Here is a 19274-nt window from a genome sequence, read left to right on the forward strand (position 1 = left end):
TGTTTCAAGCATATGTTTAAAGGGGCTCACACAGGAATCTAGCACTTCTTAGCCATTTACTAATTAGAGGAAAAAGAAAATCTAAGAAGAAAAGATCTATAAAATATATACCATAAAGATCTCTTTCTGGTCCCAGATGTTACATGATAGTGTTGTCTTAAAAAATACCCAAAGGAAAACCACTAGCCCCTGGCTCTGATACCACAAAGGGAAATTCGCTCCCTCCCCCGCCCCCCCCCTCAAGACTCAGAGGGGACTTTCTGAGTATGTGTTCCTCCAAAGGACCATCAGGTTTTTTGAGTTGAACAGCATGAAAATAAATGATAAAACTAGAGTAAATAACTCGAGGGGCATGAATGTTGTTTTGAAAACAGTCTTAATTGAAAGGAATGTTTCAGGCCTCAGTTTTCTCATCTATAAAATCAGGGGGGTCAATTTGTCTTTTAGTTTTTTACTCCCGTCTCCAAATTATACGATTCTATAATTCTGAGGCTTAACATCAAACATTTTCTTCCTAGTTTGATTAGGATGGCATTAACTGGGATGATATTCTATTAAGAGAGAAGCAAAGAAAAACCATTAGGAATTCCATTGGTACTCAATAGATCCGAACTCCTTTGCATTTTTAATTTCAACATAAGCAGTATGTAACCTCACTTAAAGTCTGTGTCAAATGCGTTAAGCTCATAATGTGTTTTGAAATGTACAGTTAGTCCAAATACCATTAAATACTGGACTAGGATTTTGGAGGAGAGTTGTCCTAAGTGCACCACAGACTTTTTAAAAATTACATACAAAATGTAAATGTTGTCAATACTGCATTTGCATTCAGCATATCTAATTACATGTTTATATTTGTTATATTTTAATTCAGAACTAGTAGGAATAATTTATATGTATTCAAATTATATGTAACACATGAAACTTGATTTAATGAAGGAAAATAATGCCTCTAAAACCCAAGAACATGTTAATATTTATTGATTCTTTACCACCAATTATGAATGCCTTAAATATATGGAGCATATTCTTTTCATACCTTTAAGTGGCTTGCCTCAAACATTTGGTATAAATTTATGTTGTATTTGATTAGTGCCAATACCTGACTTCAGGGGATTTACAGTATAGTTGGAAATGCAAAGTACATAGCCATATAATAACATAATAGCAATAATATCTATTTCTTATATAGTCAGTACTATGCATACATACCTGAAAAGAATTATCTTGAACTTCAATTCTTAACATTTTTCTGTGATAGACAATTGTGTACCTATTTTTCAAATGGTGAAACAAAGGCAGAAAGGTTAAGTAACTCATCCATAGTCACACAGTAGAAACTGTGATTTAAACTAAGCTATCTTTCACCAAAGCCCATACATTTGACCACTGTTCTGTGATGAAATACCCACAAGTACAGGGCAGTGAAGGAACAAAGAGTTATTCCCAGAAGCCTTATAAGATAGAAAACTAATAATAGTCCAAGAGTGTTTCAGAAGCTTCTCAAGTGTTCTACATCTTTACTTAGGCTTTTAAAAAACAGCCAACAGTTTATGTACAAAACAAGAAGGACAGACATTTATGGAGAAGCCAGATCTGTTGAGCCTTGGACTCAAACTAAAAGGCTGCCCTTTTTGTGTTTACAAAGAGTGTCATAAGAATCTCTTCTCTTTCTTAAAGTCATAGATCATCACACAATCATTGAGGATGGAAAGATCATTGAAAAGATTGTAATTGAAGGCTATAAGCATCAGAAACCTCTAAGCACAAAAGATAAGATCTCCCAACTTTCAAGTTGAAGCTGAGAAATACGAGATTTTATTAAACAGTACTACAAAAGATTTTACAAATAAGAGCCAATGAGACCCTGATTTAGGAGATAAGATAATCCTCTAAGAGATTCTTCTAAGTATAGTAACTAAGATGTGATCACTTTTTAAAATATTTTTGAGAGCATGCACGAGAGCAGGAGGAGGGGAAGTGAGAATCCCAAGCAGGCTCTGAATGGTCAGTGCAGAGCCCTATATGGGGCTCAAACTCACAAACCCTGAGATCATGACCTGAGGGCAAATTAAGAGTCAGAGGCTTAACTGACCGAGCCATCCACATGCCTCTGAGATATACCTTAGGAAAGACCTTTTTGTTCCCCAAGAAGACAGCAGAAAGAAATAGAAGGACAAAGTCTAAGGCATTCACTGGCGAGATCTTCCAGTGAAGCAGGAGGGGGCAATGGTGGAGTAGAAGTGGAAAAAGAGCAAACTGAGAAAGAATGAAAGGCTTGTACTGTGTTGGGGAGGGCCCAGCTTCTTTTGTCAATTATGTGCTTCTGAGTAGGGTTGCTGAAATATATTTCATTTAAAAAAATCACAGTAAGGGTGTAGGACACAGAACAGAAGGCATCCAGTTTGTTCCATGGTTGGCATGAGAAGAGGAGAGAACAAGAGACCAGAGAGACCTAACCAAAGACAGAGGAAGACAGAGGTGCGGAGGGGAAATTCTAGGTGTGTGGGTGGGGGTGGGGAGAATTGAAAGCAAAGTACATACACTGAACTGGGTGGAGACCTTTGAAAATCTCGGAGAGCATTGCTTTTCAATTATTTAGGTTTACACGGGGCAGGCATGGATAAAGCGGTCTGGAAGGTGGAGAGAGGCCATAGCCTACCTGATCTGTGGTCAGAGTAATGTCCCTATTGAATGTCTGCCATTTGGTAGATGACACTGAGCCAGGACACCTCGGTCCTACCACTTGCAGGAACCTACAAAATAACAGCCCCCCTGAGTCTTGGGTCCTTTGGAAAATATTTTGCTCCCAGAAGTTAGGAGTATTCAAGGGAACTCTTCTGATATTCACTTCTTTAATGTTTGTGTCCCTTATCCCCATCCATGTGAAGCCCTAGGCCCAAGTTCTGTTTAATATTTTTTAAAACAATTTTCACTTAATCCAGAATAAAAGACTCCTGTCTTGGCTTGTAGCCTCAGTCTTTCTCTAATTACCCTTCTTGACAATTATTCCCTTTGCTCTTTTTGTCTCTGGCCTCTCTGGTTTCATAAGGGCATGTCCATAAAGCCTGCAGGTATGCCAATATCTTTAGAGCCACTTACCCATATCTGAAATCTTACAACATGATGGACCAATGGAGGGTTTCTATGGTAGTGCAAAAGATAAGAATGGGACGATATTTAGAAGTTAATTATTACTATATCCATCATAAATTTTTGACTTCTGGTATGTCCATACTTTGAGTATATAAGCTAAATTCTAAACAAGTGAATGAAAATCATGTGTACAAGTCAAGAAATACCCATTTTTCTCATGTTAAGTCACATCTTCCATTGGCTCACTTCTGGGATATTGATCTGTTATGTCTGGGGTGTTACACATTTTTCAAGATTAAAGTTAATAACAGTCATTGTCACTTATATTTCAGATTTTGGAATATGGAATTCTGCAAAGTCTGTAAGTTTTCACCAGTCATGGCCAAAAGTGTGAACTAATGTTAAGTAGATGAGCATTGTATCCTCTTTAATAATCTCTTAGTTTAGATTCCTGTAGAAAGGCTGGCAGGCTGAGCTAAGCCCAGAGAATGATCTTACAACAAGCCAAACTTTGGATACTTTTCTGCAAAGTTATCTGGGTGGCCACAGAAAGCAGCCAATGAGTCAACATAGTAAGGTGAAATAGACCCATCCCCTGTAACAATAAAATGGAATAAAATAAAAGCCAATACAGAAACAGTTATTGTAGCTGACAACCAAAAAAGACTAGCTAAAGCTTCCGGTGGGGTAATAGTTACTTCTTGATCAAGTCTTGTATTTTCAATGACAGGGTTTAGCAGAACCTTGAAATCTTAATTTTGATTTTCATCTTTCAGTTTTAGTTCTAGACACCTGATGCTGCACTTAACATTTATCTTGGAGAGTGCATCATCGTTCTAGTAACCAGATAAATAAAATACCATCTTAGCTCATTGGCAACATTTACTGTGAGTCTCTTAGCACATTTGCTCAAACTTGAATGTGCATACAGGCCACTTGGGGGATCTTATAAAATACAATTTTAGGTGTGGGGTGGAGCCAAGGATTGCTTTTCTAACAAGTTCCTTTGAAGTCTAAGCTCTTCATCCAACCACTGTAGTTTGCAGAGCAGACTTTATATGAACCTGCCTGACGTTTCTTTGCCATGCCAATTTCCCTCTGTGGCTGCTCCCATCCAGTGACTAAAACACCTAAAGGGGTTAGCAATCTTGAACTCTGGCATACATGTACCAGGTCATGTTTAGAATGGTTTATGTATTAGCTCATAGCATGTGGTTTTAGATTCAAAGGTCAGTTAAGGCCACTTAACAGCTGTGCAACCAGACACATGGCCAAACCTGTCTTGTGTCAATGTTCCTATCAAGTAACTCCTATACCACCGATATCTATGAGAATGTGATCATGTATATAAAGTGTTGAGGATTGTGCCTAGTACATAGTGAATGCACAATAAATGCTCTTACGATGGATATCATTACTTATGATACCATCATTATTTTTACCTTAAGGGATAGATCTTAGTAAGGGGGCATTTGAGCTTAAGAAACCAAATCCACTAAAAGCAGCTATGATTCTATGGGAAGGGTACAGGAGTATGAGCTTTATATGGAAGTGGGCATAGGAATTAAAAATCAGGGATTTTGCCCATTTTCTACTTATCCAAAGCCATGAGGTCTCTGTTCTTTGCCTTTTTCTATTCAACTTGTTTTTCTTACTCTTCCTCCTTTACTTCCCTTTCTCTGTTGGTAAGTTTGTTTTTTTTTTCTTCCCTATGTGGACATAACGCAACATCTACATTCACAGCCTAGGGTTATTTCCAATCATAAATTCCTGGGGAAACAATCTGGACTGACATGGTCCAGTTCACTTTGACCTGGAGGAGAAGGGACAGGCTCAGTGACCAGAGCCTCCCTCCAGGGCTAAGTGACAGACTCCAAGAAAAGAGAAGGATAAACCACTTCTCTTAGGAGGGGATATGTGGGCAGAGTGGATGTGATTGACTCATGAAATTATCTCTGGTATACAATGCAATTTCACCATGCATGTGATTGGTGGGTAGGAAAGGAAAAAGAGGAGAACAAGGGTTTCAGAAAAGGCAATTGTGACAGGCAAACTCCAAAGTCTCAAGCTGGAGGGTTGTGCCTGGGACCATGCAGAGCCTCATGGAGAAAACCATGCGCCAAGATTGGTGAGAGCACGTCCTGGGTGCCTACTGCTTTGGCAGAGAAGGAGATAGTTAACTACCCATGAAAGCACCCAATTGAAGATCTACAGAGAAAATGGAGGAACTGAGCAGAAAGGAGGAGGCAGAAGGCAGAAAAACATGGCTGCGCCATTTATTTTTGCCTTCACTAAACATGTGAAAAATATAAAAGAAAGGAAGAAAATCTTTGTATTCCTGCTAGGAAAATGGAAGTCTTCTTTCAGTCAAAGATAAATTATGAGGTTCTGCTTCTATCATGGAAACCAGTCCCAAGGCATGGTAATTACTACTGGGACCCTAATTATTAATTGAGTTGGGAAGAACGCAAGGGACTTATTTGCAGTAATTTGAGTCCCCAGAAATAAGAAATTTGACGTGTGCTTCAGAGCAGCAGAGAAATTGAATTTGGTTTAGAGAATGAGTGCCTGGAGAGAAAGCGGGAAGCAAGGCTGGAAAAACTTTGTGGTGATTGCATTAACCAGTCATGGCTAAAAGCTCTGTTCATTCTCCATAGGCATGAAATTTTGGCTGTGGGGTATGTTATAATTTACTTTAGCAAGATACCATGAAAGATTAGCATCTCCCGTCAACGTGGCAGACTGGTAAGGGTTTGGATTGGGAAAATGTATGTGTGAAAGATCACTGTGGCAAGGGGAAGTGGAGCTTAACTACTGACCAAGTACTTTTCATTGATTGACAGCCAAAGATGATTACCAGCATGGGGACACTCAGGGTGGTGGTAAAGATAGACTTAGAACGTCAAAATGAAATTAGTGTTTGGACACTAAGGAAAAGAGGTTTAGGGAAGGATGATAAGGTTGATGATCTTAGTTATTAAAAAAAAGAAAAAAGAATCGTATGTATATAATCATGCTTTCATGGAAATCATCCTTACAGCATTCACCCAAGAGCATGCTATATGTTACACTGTTATATACTATGTTACAATCAATGAAAGGGGAAATGAAAGAACTAAGCTGGGAACATCTCAGAATAAATGCAGGAACAAAATGTGGAGCTCTAAGAGAAGGAAAGGGCATGGGATGGGGGAAGTAACACAGTTGACACTCTGGCCACAGAAGAGAAAAGACAAAGTGAAACAGAGTAGATGTGATGACTAAGAGATAGGTCTGTAAATCAGCTAGTATATGAGGAGAGGAGACAAACTCTCCTTACCTCACAAAATACCATTTTGGTTAGAGATTCTTAGAAGTAACGTGTGTGGAGGGAAGTGAACTTGTGTATTTTTTCTGATGGAGGTAAAGACTGAAGAAAATGAATATAACATCCCAAAGATGGAAATATAAAATATTAAATATATTAATGCTGTTAAGAGGTTATATGAGAACCTAAAGTTACAATATGTAATGAAAATAACTCAGTCTCAGAATGGGTTATGGAGCAGTCTGAAATGAAAAAGCATCTATGTAGGTATGTGCATATATATATATATATTATAGAAAGAAGCGGTTCTTTATATATTTTGGATACTAACCCTTTATCAGACAGGTCAATCCAATTAAAAAATGGGCAGCAGACATGAATAGACATTTTTCCAAAGACAACATCTAGATGTCTAAACGACACATGAAGAGATGATCAACATCACTCATCATTAGGGAAATAGAAATCACAGCTACAATGAGATACCACCTAACACCTATCAGAATGGCTAAAATTAACACAGGAAATAACAAATGTTGGCCAAGATGCAGAGTAAGGGGAACCCTCTTACCCTGTTGGTGGGAATGAAAACTGGTGCAGCCACTCTAGAAAACAGTATGGCAGTTCCAAAGCCAGAACTACCCTATGATCCAGTAATTGCACTACTAGGAGCTTACCCAAAGGGTACAAAAATACTGATTTGAAGGGTTACATGCACCCCGGTGTTTATAGCAACATTATCAACACTAGCCGAAGTGTGGTAAGAGCCAAATATCCATCGACTGAGGAATGGATAAAGATGTGGGGTGTGTGTGTGACACACACAAGAATATTATTCAGCCATAAAAAAGAATGAAACCTTGTCATTTACAATGGTGTGGGTGGAGCTAGAGAGTGTTATGTTAAGCAAAATCAGTGAGAAAAACACACACTGTATTATTTCAGTCTTATGTGGAATTTAAGAAACAAATGAACATGGGGGGAACAAAGAGGCAAATCAAGAAACAGACTCTTAACTATAGAGAACAAACTGATGGTTACCAGAGGGGATGGTATACCCCTGGGATGGTTACCAGGGGGTGGGGGATGGGTGAAATAAGTGATGGGGTTTAAGGGGGACACTTGTGAAGAGCTCCAGGTGTTGTATATAAGTGATGAATCACTAAATTCTACACCTGAAAGTAATATTGCCCTGTGTTAACTAGCTGGAATTTAAATAAAAACTTGGGAAAAAGAGGGGTGACTGGGTGGCTCAGTCAGTTAAGTGTCTGGCTCTTGGTTTCAGCTCAGGTTATGATCTCAGTTTGCGAAATCGAGCCCCATGTCAGGCTCTGTGCTGATGGTGGTCTCTCTGCCCTTTCCCTGCTCACTCTCTCTCTTTCAAAATAAATATTGAAAAAAAAAAAGCTTGGAAAAAAAGCAAGTAGGACTGCAAAGTAAGGAAGTTGGAGAAGGATTATTGATTACCATTAGAGATAATCTAAAACGTAGTTGGGAAAGATGCAACTTAAAACCATGGTGACAGTACTAAAGAATGAGAGAATTTAATTATTGTCAGACTTTGACATCCCAGAATTATGTGATGTGATGGCATTTTTAAAGAGGAAACTTTTCCTGGTTCAATGGCTTCAGCTAAATTCTTTCTGTAGACTGGCTGAGCTGACTTTGTCTGGTACTGTTGGCTTATGGGAGACTATTAGAATTACAAGTATGATGACATAAGGAAACTCAATTTAAAGAAGTACTTCTAATAAAAATGTTTCAACTAATTTCCCAAGAACAGGATTGTTATGGGATTTCTTCCCATATCTACTTTCTGTAGATAATGCAGGTAAGTCACACACACAAACACACACACACAGGAAAGATGCAAAATATCATACTATATGGCAGCCAGTGTTAACATCGACTTATTCAAAGATTTTCTCCCTTCCTTTGTGTGAATATAGACCTATATGTACATTTTAAATTGGGACCCTATAGGGTTGTATCCTGCCTTCCTGCCAGTACACATACATATACACATATCTTACCATTTTCTTGATGGTATCACGATACCATCACTATCACTGAAAGGGCAAAGGAGAGAAAACCAGGGGCATTGGCATTACTAAACAGGAAAGACTGACCCAATAGCATGTAAAATACAGAGAGGCACGTTAAGGGGACAAAAGGAGCACAATTTCCTTAAGAGGTATCAAGGTGCGTCAACTAAGTTTATAATAAAGACTTTGAATCAGGTAAACAATTTTCTTTCCAATAACAGAAAAAGATAAAGCTCTTATCTTTTAACTTACTGCAAAAACTATTTCCCAGGATTCCCTGCAGAAGCTTTCAGACAGAAAAAGGCCAACCTGGAAGATGGCATGGGTATATAGTATTTTAAAGCACTCCTAAATGAAATGTTAAAAAAAATAAAATTTAAGGTTCAGAAGTGAAATGCATATTTATTCTAATTTATTTAAAGGACAAAGATGAAATGATAAAAAACACAAGAAGAATTTTAAAATACATTAATAACTTATACAAGAAGTTGTAATAAGAACTGTTAAACCAAACAGAGCAATGCAAATTATACGGAAAATAGAAGAAAGATCCAAGATAAATGGGAAATTGCTAAGTGAACATAATGAGAATTTATAATTAGTTGTTTTTGAAAATAGAGCAAGCTAAGCCAAGTGGCTCTGGGTGTAGTGGTTATTCAAAGTTGTCACCAACATAAATATAAAAATAAGAGCAGATAGTTAGTGACCACTTACTGTGAAAGTCCATAGCATTTTACATTTTTGCTAATTTGATCTTTGGGAATAATACAAAGGTAGTTCTCTAACAAATGATCAGGTCTTTATAGAAATGAAAAAGAGACAAAAGAGTAGAAAAGGGAGATAAAGACATTGAAACAAAGGCAAAGACCCTAAATTTAAAATGGAATACAAGGCAAGTTAAATACAGAAAATCACCAAGTACATCAATACCCCCAAAACAGAAACTGCTGAGTTTGATGATGAGGGTAGAAAAAAAATTCATCTAAAAGATACAGGAAATAAAACTAGAGCAAAGCAGGCCTATTATGCAGAACGTTTTGTAAAAACCCCCAAAACCCATAATTAAAACCAATATAGGAAAACATGGCAGTTCTCCAAAAGAAGCATGTAAGGATCAAGTCCCTCCTAATAAGGGAATGCATTATAGGAAAAGATTTGGGAAGCAGATGGCTGAGATTACTAACTGGAGAAGTCACAGGCATGGATCTGGGAGAAGCAGGCAAGATGGAGGTTTAAATAAAAAATCATCGGGTATTATTAAAAGGAAAAGAAAAGATCCAAAAGTCCTAATTATGGGGATAAAGTCCTTCTGGGACAGCAGAAATGCAGAAACCTATAAATGAGTGAAGGAGACAGGAAGACGTGCCAAGTGGGAAAAACCACATTATAGAAAAGATGGGTAAGCCACATCATAGAGAAGAAGAGAAAGAAAGTTTAAGGAAAAAGAAAATGTAAGAAATTGATTTTCAAAGCCATGCAAATTGTTAGTTGGGGAAGAGTAATAAATGCATATGTAAGTAGTACTTATAAAGGTCATCTATCAACAGTGAATATACAAAGAGAAAATATTACATATAGAAAATGAGCATCAAAACACAGTATTTTATTTGCTAGACTCTGGAATATGAGTAAATGGGATCTATGAAGCTCAAGAAATTGAAGATATGAGAGTTATTCCAATGGCTTCCCCATTATGGTACTAAGCCATTCCAATGGCTTCCCCATTACAATATTCCCCATTAAGAAGGCTAACAAGAGACTCACGAATTGGTTCTCTTTGGTTTGTTCTTCATGGGGCACAAAGGAACCTAAAATTGCACGACTACCTTCTCTTTCAGCTAGCATAAGCAACTCCATGATCTCAAGGTGGTGTTTGTTCTTTCTCCATAATGGAATGTCAGTATTATGTATATGTCTACTTCACAGCAATTAAAGACATTGAGGCTTCAGTTAATGTAAACCCTGTGAAAACGAAGTTTCCCTTTTTTATCCTCAATGCACAGAGTGTGCCAATAATCACCAAATAATTCTCCATTATTCCAATAGCCCTTAAATTTTGCTTCTCCAAACTCAGCAGTTTGAACTTCGAGTATAACTCTTATGTCTTGAGAAATGTTTAAATGCAGACAACTAACAAAGTATGTTTGATTTAAATTTGAGTGACTTTGCAGGAATGATAAAAATGAATATTATTTAGAATTCAAAACCCTTGGTACACAAATATCATCGAAGGTGTAAGAAGTACAACCAATCTTGGATTCTAGCTTCAACTCTCCTACTGTGTGACAATGGGCACTTAGCCTCCCTGTGCACTGTTTCTTTGTCTGTAAATTGGGATTATTAATTTCTATGTCTACCCATCTCTTGGGATAATGAGAATTAAAAAATGGACTTGAACTTTAAGCTACTTGGAAAAACCAACATTGTGTAAATTTAAGGAAGGCTGTTTTAAAATGTTGCTCTTTGACCCAAAATGTTTAGGTATTTGAGAATCTATATTCAGTTGTGTACTCTTTATATAGCATGTATCATAAAAGCATTCCCTAAGTATTTTTATGATTTACTACATTAATACATAGTAACAAGGATTCTGGACAATTCTAGTATAAGCTACTTCTTTTGAAACACAATAAGTAGATAATATGAAACTTAGGCAGCAAAAATATTTTTCATTCTTTTTCCCCAAATTGGACTTTCATTGTGTTTTCTATGTTCAGAGGACTCACATTTATCCCTATTAGGTTGAGATTTTTAAAACCTCTACTACAGCCCAAGTCTTCCCTTCTAAAACCTACCCTCCTGTCAAAGCAATATTGTTCTATTCCCTGTGCATTCTGTGTTAATTCTGGCCTCTCAAGCTTCCCTCATGACATTTACTCTTCCTTTTAATGTCCTCTTTGCCTTTTCAGCTTTTTTATCCTTTAAATCCTGTGAAGAACTGATGCAGTAAAAGACTATAGAGCCCTGAATATACATTTAAACTGTTTGAATCCACCTATGTGCATTTTTTTTTGATACAGTAGTGTAGATTTTCTCATGATTTTCTTAATTTCCTTTCTCTAGCTTACTTTAAGAATACAGTACATAATACATATACAGAATACATGTCAATCAACTGTTATTTGAAAGCCTTCTAGTCAACAGAAGGCTCTAGTTAAGTTTGGGGTGGGGGAGTGAAAAGTTACGTAAGGATTTTCAACAGTGCAGGGGACTGGCACCCTTAAACCCTGTATTATTCAAGGGCTAGCTGTATATACACGTACACATACATATAGAAGAGGATATGTATATACCCTATGTATATATTTATGTGACATTTTATATTCAAAGCTATTAAAATGCTTATGTGTATACATACATTAAACTTCACTATGATATGTAATGATTATATTTTCAGGAGTTTGTTTTCTTAAGTTTTCAAATTCTATCCCCTCTATTTTATTATTTTGTCTGATGTAAAGAGCCCTGCTTTACAATATGCACCCTAGGGAACCCCGGGAGTGAAGAAGAGGAAAAAAGGATATATTTAATATCCAATAGCTAAATGAGAACTCTTCCAAATTTTTTCCAAGCATCTTGGGAACAGTGAAAATCAGTTTCTGGGGGAGAAATTATTGTTTTACAGGGATCCTTATACTTCTTTTGTAGTTCCTGAAATTTGCAAACTCAATTCTTTTGCTAAAGCCAATATATAAAAGAAACTGTTTATGATGAAAGCAAAGTCAAAAGTGAGATGTTTATTTTAGGTAATATCTTATTTTGTCTTGTAAAAAAATTAGTGTATTCAAAATATATTTAAGTCATGTGTAATAAATTAAACAGCTTCTATATTTTGACCTCTCATTAATATATTTTCAATATATTTTTATTACAATGCTAATGTACATTTTTAAATCAAAATAAAAAATTTAAATTTAAGTAACTATAGAATGATATAGAAGAATTAAGAGTAACAGTGTACTGGAAAAATCAAGGAGTAGGAGGACCCTAAGCTTACCTCCTCCCACCAATACACTTAGGTAACATTCCATATAAATAACCAGAAAACAAAATGAAGACTGGAAGAACTTCACAATTAAAGGTAGAAAAGAAGCCACATCTAATATGGCAGGAAGGGCAGACACATAGTAGGGAGCTAAATGGACTCAAGGGCCATCTGTGGGAGAAATGGAGCTGTGGGCAAGGAGAAGAGAGAGAAAAAAATGATCACACTGGTGAGCCTGCTCAGGGAAGATGAATCTCCTTAGCATGTGGCTTTGAAAACCAGATGGGCCAAATTTCATGAGTTCTTACAACCAGAGGGACTTAAAGCCTGGAACTTTAAACATCAGTGACCTCAGCTCTGTGAGGGCCAGAAAGGCAATAGGAAGCTGAGTCTTGGCGCTTAAAGAGATAACCCAACCAATAGCCCATGGAGAAACAGCATACAAGCAGCAGTTAGGACAACACCTGGGACAAATGGGAGGGAGAGTTATTTACTAATAACCAAGTGGGTCCTAGATAAACCAATGTCACTGGGAAACTCCTGTAGGAACAAAGGAGCTGACAGGTGTCATTTCCCTCCCCTGTACCCAGCATAAATATGGCCACCATAGGAATGAGTACAGTGCTAGCTTATATTACCAAACCTGGTTATACCAAGCCCTGAACCTCCAGCCAGGCTTGCCTCAGTCCCAGCACTGCAGTTCCTTGCCTCAAGAAGACCATTGCAAACCTTGCCAACACTGCATCTCCCAACTGCATGTTTTGTGGGGCCTCAGTCCTGGTGGGAGCAGTGGCCGGTCACCTCTTATGGAGGAGTATCAGCAATGGTAACAAGTCCCCTGTGAAAGAGGACTGGCATGCAAAAGCTATGGGCACTGTTCACCACTTTGTGGATTGCTTCAGATTGCTCTGGTCTTGTTGATGGAGGCACAACTCCTCTGGCAAAGGAACAGAGCTACCTTGTTAAAAGTGTATGGCTGCCCATACTTTCAATAGCAGGAGACATAGTTGACTTTCCTAACACAGAGAAATAGATACAAACAATTAGACAAAATTAGGAGACAAATGAATATGTCCCAATGAAAGAAGAGGGTAAAACCACAACAAGATAACTAAGTGAAACAGATTTAAGTAACATGACTGATAGATAATTTAAAGAAATGCTCATAAAGATACTCACTGGACTTAAGAGCAGAGGATATAAGGGAGACTATTAATAAACAGAAAATGGGGGTGCCTAGGTGGCTCAGTCGGTTAAGGCTCAGGTCATGATCTCCATGGTTCAGGACTTCAAGCTCTGCATTGGGCTCTCTGCTGTCAACACAGAGCCTGCTTCAGATCCTTTGTCTCCCATTCCTTCTGCCCCCCCACCCTGGCTCTTTCTCAAAAATAGACGTAAGGGGTCCCTGGGTGGCTCAGTCCATTAAGTGTCTGACTCTTGGTTTTGGGTCAGGTCATGATCTCATAGTTTGTGGGTTCGAGCCCCACACTGGGCTCCATGCTGGCAATGCAGAGCTTGCTTGGGATTTCTCTCTACTCCTCCCTCATGCGTGCACTCTCTCAAAAATAAGTAAATAAAAATCAACTTAAAAAAAAAGAAATAGAAAATATAGAGAACCAATTAGAGATGATGAACGCAATAAATGAAAAAAATACACTAGATGGAATAAATAGAAGGCTAGAAGAAGCAGAAGAACAAATTAGCAACCTGGAGGGCAGAGTAACGGAAAGTAATCAAGCTGGGCAGATGAGAGAAAAATACTAGGCAAAATGAGAATAGACTTAAGGCACTCAGCTACTCCATCAAGCATAAAAACATTAGCATTACACCGATCCTGGAAGAAGAGATAAAAGAGGTAAAAAAATTATTTGAAGAATTAATACCTAAAAAGTTCCCAAATCTATGGAAGGAAGCAACTATCCAAATCCAGGAGGTACAGAGATCCCTCCCCCCCAAAAAAAAATCAACCCAAGGGGGTCCACACCAACATACAGTGATTAAAAAGGCAAAAAAATAGTGATAAGCAGAATTTTTAAAGCAGCAAAAAAAGACAGTTAAATACAGGGGAAATCCCATAAGGCTACTGGCAGATTTTTCAGTAGAAATTTTGCAGCCCAAAAGAGAGTGGCATGATATATTCCAGGTGCTAAAAGGAAAAAAAAAAAAAATCAGCATCCAAAAATACACTCTCCAGCAAGGCTATCATTAGAATAGAGAGATAAAGAGTTTCCCAGATAAAAGCTAAAGTAGTTCATGACCACTAAACCAGCCCTATAAGAAATGTAAAAGAGCATTCTTTGAGTGGAAAGACCATAAATAAGAGAAAGAAAAGTAGGAAGGAAAAGAAAACATTGAAAATAAGTATATTTGTAAAAATCAGTCAAGGGACTCACAAAATAAAAGGATGTAAAATGTTACACTATATACCTAAAACGTGGGGAAGAGAGGACAAAAGAATGGGTTGAAACTTAAGCACTATCAACTTAATACACTGCTATATGTAGAAGATATTATATACACACCTGATGGCAACCACAAATCAAAAGCCAGTATTATATATGCAAAAAAAGGAAAGCAATTCTAGTATAGTTTAAAGAAAGTCAACGTATGGTGAGAGAAGAGGACAAGAAGGAACACAGAAATTCTACAGAAACAACCACAAAACAAGTAACAAAATGGCAGTAAATATATACCTATCAATAATTACTTTGAATGCAAATGGACTAACACTCCAATCAAAAGACATAGGGTAACCAAGTGGATATGAAAAGACCTATCTTTATGCTGCCTACAAGAGACACATTTCAGACCTAAAGACACATGCAGATTCAAAGTGAGAGGACAGAGAAATATTTATCATGTAAACAGATGTTAAAAGAAAGCTGAGGAAGGAATACTTATAGCAGACAAAATAGAGTTTAAAATCTTTATTTATTTAGAGAGAGAGAAAGAGACTTTGGGAGAGCGGCAGAGAGAGAGAGAGAGAGAGAGAGAGAGAGAGAGAGAGAGAGTATCCCAAGTAGGCTCCCAACAGCACAGAGCCCAACACAGCGCTTGATCTCGTGAACTGTGAGATCATGACCTTAGCCAAAATCAAGAGTTGGATGTTAACCGACTGAGCCACCCAGGCACCCTAGGCTTTAAAATAAGAGAGTGCAACAAGACAAAGCAGAACATCATATAATCATTAAGGAGACAATCCAACAAAAAGACATAACAATTGTAAATATGTATCCAACATGGGAGAACCCCAATACATAAACAGTTAATAACAAAAATAAAGGAATTAATTGATAGTAATACAGTAAGAGTAGGGTACTTTAACACCCCACTTACATCAATGGACAGATAACCTAAATATAAAATCAACAAGGAAACAGTAACTTTGAATGGCACACTGGACTCAAGGGATTTAATAGATATATTGATAACATTTCATCCTAAAACAGAATACACATTATTTTCAAGTGCACATGGAACATTTCCCAGATTAGATCACATATTAGGCCACAAAACAAGTCTGAACAAATCAAATAAAACAATCTTTTATGACTACATCCATCCATCTTTTCTGACTACAATGCAACAAAACTAGAAATCAACCACAAGAAAAAATCTGGAAAGGGCACAAATACATGGAAGTCAAGTAACATGCTGCTAAACAATGAATGGGTCAACCAAGAAATCAAAGAGGAAATAAAAAAAAATACATCAAGACAAATGAAGCACAATGGTCCAAACTCTGTGGGATGTAACATACACAGTTCTAGGAGTTAAGATTATAGCAATACCAGCCTACTCTAAGAAGCAAGAAAAATTTTAAATAATGTAATCTTATACCTAAAGGAGCTAAAAAAGGGAACAAATAAAACTCAAAACCAGCATAAGGAAATAAGATTAGAACAGAATAAATGATAAAATTTAAAACACAATAGAATACATCAACAAAACCATGAGCTAGATCTTTGAAAATAAAATAAATTGCTAAGCCATTAGCCAGACTCATAAAAAAAAAAAAGACTCAAAATCAGAAATGAAAAAGGAGAAAAAGAGGAAAAAAAACAACACCACAGAAATACAATTGATTTTAAGAGATTCTGAAGCATTATATGCCAATAAACTGCACAACCTAGGAAAAATGAATTCCTAGAAACACATAAACTACCAAACCTGAAGCAGGAAGAAACAGGAAATTTGAACACACCAATTACCAAGAATGAAATGGAATCAGTAATCAAAAAATTCCTAACAAACAAGAGCCCAGGACCAGATGGCTTCTCAGGAAAATTCTACCAAATATTCAAAGAGTTAATTCCTATTCTCCTCAAACTATTCCAAAAAATAAAAAAGGAAGACAAGTTTCCAAATTCATTCTATGAGGCTAGCATTACCCAAATATCAAAACCAGATAACGACACTACACAACACATGCACGCATACACACACACACACACACACACACACACACACCCCTCTACAGACCAATATCTCTAAGATAGATACAAAAATCCTCAACAATATATTAGCAAACCAAATCCAATAATACATTAAAAAAATCATGCACCATGATCAAGTGGGATTTATTCTGGGGATGCAAGGGTAAATATTTACAAATCCAGTATTTGCAAATCAAAGTGCTATCACATCAACAAGAGAAAGGATAAAAACCATATGATCATTTCAATAGATGCAGAAAAAGCATCTAACAAAGTACATCCATTCATTATAAAAATCCTCTACAAAGTAGGTTTAGAGGGAACACACCTCAGCATAATCAAGGCCTACTGTGAAAAACCCACAGCTAACATTATACTCAATTGGGAAAAACTGAGCGCTTTTCCCCTAAGATCAGGAGCAAGACAAGGATGTCTAATCTCACTTTTATTCAACATAGTACTGGAAGTCTCAGACACAGCAGTTAGACAAGAGGAAGAAATAAAAGGCATCCAAATTGGTAAAGAAGAAGTAAAACTTTCACTATCTGCAGATGACATGATACTATATATAGCAAACCCTAAAGACTGCATCAAAAAACTACTAGAACTGATAAATGAATTTAGAGAGGTTGCAGGATACAAAAACCAATGCACAGAAATCCATTGCATTTCTATGCAATAATAATGAAGCAGCAGAAAGAACTTAAGAAAACAGTCCCATTTACAATTTCATCAAAAACAGTAAAATACCAAGAAATAAACTTAACCAAATAGGTGAAAGACCTATAGTCTGAAAGCTATAAAACACTGATTCAAGAAATTGAAGCCAATACAAACAAATGGAAAGATATTCCATGCTCATGGACTAAGAGAGCAAACATTGTTAAAATGTTGACACTACCCAAAGCAATCTACAGATTTAATGCAATCTCTTTCAAAATAGCAACAGCATTTTTCACAGAACTAGAATAAACTATCCTAAAATCTTCTGGAACCACTAAAAACCCTGAATAACCAAAGCAATCTTGAAAAAGGAAAACAAGGCTGGAGGTATCACTATTCTAGATTTCTTACATTAAAAAGCTATAGTAATCAAAACAGTATGGTACTGGAACAAAAGTAGACACATAGATCAATGGAACATAAGAAAAAGCCCAGGAACAATCCCACAATTATATAGTCAATTATTCTTCTTCAAAGGAGGCAAAAATATGCGATGGGGAAAAAAGTCTCTTCAGTGAATAGTGTTGGGAAAACTGGATAACTACATGCAAAAGAATGAAAGCGGACCACTTTCTTACACCATATGCAAAAATAAACTCAAAATGGATTAAGGACCTAAATGTGATACCTGAAACCATAAAACTCCTCGAAGAGAGAGTACACAGTAATTTTTCTGACATTGGTCATAACATTTTTTTAGATATGTCTCCTGAGACAAGGGAGACAAAAGAAAAATAAACTATTGGGGCTACATCAAAATAAAAATCTTCTTCACAGTGAAGGAAACAACTAACAAAACTAAAAGACAATGTACTGAATGGGAGAAGATATTTGCAGATGACATAGGCATTAAAGGGTTAGTATTTACAACATATAAAGAACTTCTACAATTCAACACTAAAAAAAAAAACAACAACAACAACAAATAATGCAATTAAAAAATGGGCAGAACACATGAACAGACATTTCTCCTAGAAGACATCCAGAGGGCTAACAGACACACACGAAAAGATGCCCAACATCTCTTATCATCAGGCACATGTAAATCAAAACCACAATGAGCTATCACTTCACACCTGTCAGAAGTCTACACTCAAAAACAGTGTGAGGATGTAGGGACAAAGGAACCCTTGTGTATGGTTGGTAGGAATGAAAACTGGTGCAGCTACTGTGGAAAACAGTATGGAGGTTCTTAAAAAACTTAAAAAAGGAGAACTACCCTTTGATCCAGTAATTCCACTACTGGGTATTTATCCAAAGAATACAAAAACACTAATTCAAAGGGATATATGCACCTCTGTTTATTACAACATTATTTACAATAGCCAAATTAGGAAGCAGTCTAAGTGTCCATTGATAGATAAATGGATAAAGAAGTGGTATATATACACAACAGAGTATTATTCAGCCAAAAAAAAAAAAAAAAGGGAATGAAATCTTGCCATTTGCTTGCCATTGTGTTGTTACACAGATGGAGCTAGAGAGTATAATGCTAAGTGAGATAAGTCAGAGAAAGACAAATACTATACAATTTCATACATCTCTGGAATTTAAGGAACAAAATTGAACAAAGGAAAAAGAGAGAAAGAAACCAAGAAACAGACTCTACTATAGAGAACACAGCGATGGTTACCAGAGGGGAGGTGGTTGGGGGGGATGAGTGAAACAAGTAAAGGGGATTA

The sequence above is a fragment of the Panthera tigris genome, chromosome C2 (genome assembly GCF_018350195.1).
Source record: "Panthera tigris isolate Pti1 chromosome C2, P.tigris_Pti1_mat1.1, whole genome shotgun sequence".
In the NCBI taxonomy this organism is placed as follows: Eukaryota; Metazoa; Chordata; class Mammalia; order Carnivora; family Felidae; genus Panthera; species Panthera tigris.